This window comes from Saimiri boliviensis, chromosome 12 (assembly GCF_048565385.1).
Source record: "Saimiri boliviensis isolate mSaiBol1 chromosome 12, mSaiBol1.pri, whole genome shotgun sequence".
NCBI classification, from domain to species: Eukaryota; Metazoa; Chordata; class Mammalia; order Primates; family Cebidae; genus Saimiri; species Saimiri boliviensis.
Genome location: NC_133460.1, coordinates 80829508 through 80831435, shown reverse-complemented (window position 1 = coordinate 80831435; position 1928 = coordinate 80829508).

Below are 1928 nucleotides of genomic sequence, written 5' to 3'. Positions count from 1 at the left end.
ACAAGTACAAAATGCAGTAAGAATAACAAAGCTGAGAGGATGGAGAAGAGAATTTGATTTTCAGAGTTGTGACATTACAATATTCACATTTTTATATTCTTCAACAACAACCAAAAAAGACACACAAAGAGGAAAGTATGACCCATACACAGAGAAAAAAAGCAATCAATAGAAACTGTCCCTAAGGAAGCATGCGCATTGTACGTTTTAAACAAATACTTTAACTCAGCTATATTAAATATGTTCCAAGAACTGAAAGAAACCATGTTGAAAGAACTAAAGCAAGAGGATTACAGTGTAACCAAATACAGAACATCAACAAAGGAATTATTATTATTATTATTTTGTTTTTTGAGATGGAGTCTCACACTGTCACCTGGGCTGGAGTGCAATGGCATGATCTCAGCTCACTGTAACCTCTGCCTCCCAGGTTCAAGGGATTCTCCTGCCTCAGCCTCCCAAGTAGCTGGGATTACAGGTGCCTGCCACTACACCCAGATAATTTTTGGTATTTTTAGTAGAAGCAGTGTTTCACTATATTGGCCAGGCTGTTCTCAAATGCCTAACCTCATGATCCACCTGCCTCGGCCTCCCAAAGTGCTGGGATTACCAGGCGTGAGCCACCGCGCTTGGCCAGAATAGAAATTATTAAAAGAACCAAATTGAAATTCTACAGTTGAAAAGCACAGTAACTGAAATAAAAATTCACTATGAGGGTGCTCAGCAGTAGATGTAAGCAGACAAAACAAAAAACCTGTGAACTCCAAGACTGATCAGTTGACATGCAGTCTGAGGAATAGAAAAAAAACAAAAACTGAAATGAACAGAGCCTGAAAGACCTGTAAGATAACATCAAGAATACCAGCATATGGCCAAACACAGTGGCTCACAACTGTAATCACTGTTTTGGGAGGCCAAAAGTTCAAGACCAGACTGGGCAGCACAGTAAGATCCTATCTCTACAATAAATTTTTTGAAAAGTTAACTCAGCTATTTGGAAGGTTGCAGCGAAAGGACTGCTTGAGCCCAGGAGTTCAATGCTGCAGCAAGCTATGACTGCACTGATGCACTGCAGCCTGGGCAGCAGAGCAAGAACCTGCCTCTCTAAAATAAATAGATATGTTATCAATAATACCAGCATACACATATGGTGAGTCTCAGAAAGAGAGAAAAAAAGAATTAATCAGGGAGAATATTTGAAGAAATAACTGAAAACCTTCCAAAAGTAATGAAAAAAAAAGAGAGAGTTTTAAAGGAAAACATTAATCTATCACTCTACAAAGCTCTGGAAGCTCCAAGTAACATAAACTCAAAGATATGGACACTGGCACATCATAAACTGTTGAAAGGCAAGGACAAAAAGAGAATCTTGAAAGCAGCAAGAAAGAAGTGAGTCATCACATCCAAAGGTCCTCAAGAGGATTAACAGTTGATTTCTAATCAGAAATCATGGAGGCCAGAAGGCAATGAGATGACATATTAAAAGTGTTGAATGGAAATTTAAAAAAAAACAAAACCCATCAACCAAAAATTCTATACCCAGCAAACCTATTCTTTTAAAAAGAAAGAAAAATTAAGGAATTCATAGGTAAACAAAAACTAAGTTTGTTGCTAGCAGAATTGCTCTACAAGGAAAAAAAAAAGCAAAAGCTAAAGCAGGTACTCCAGCTAAAATGAAAGAACCCTAGACAGTAATTCAAACCCACATCAAAGAAAAAACAAAAAAACCTGGAAAGGTAAATGTAATCACTAGCACAAATAAACATTTAAAAAATGTGTTTTTTTTAACTTGGAACACGAACGCTTTATTTAACAGTGCATCTCAATTCCCATGTGGAGGGCAAAAAATAAAATAAAGGAGCAGATCGTGGCACACCATTCCCACCAGCCAAGCAGTCAAACCCTACATCCAAGACCCAACAAGTAGC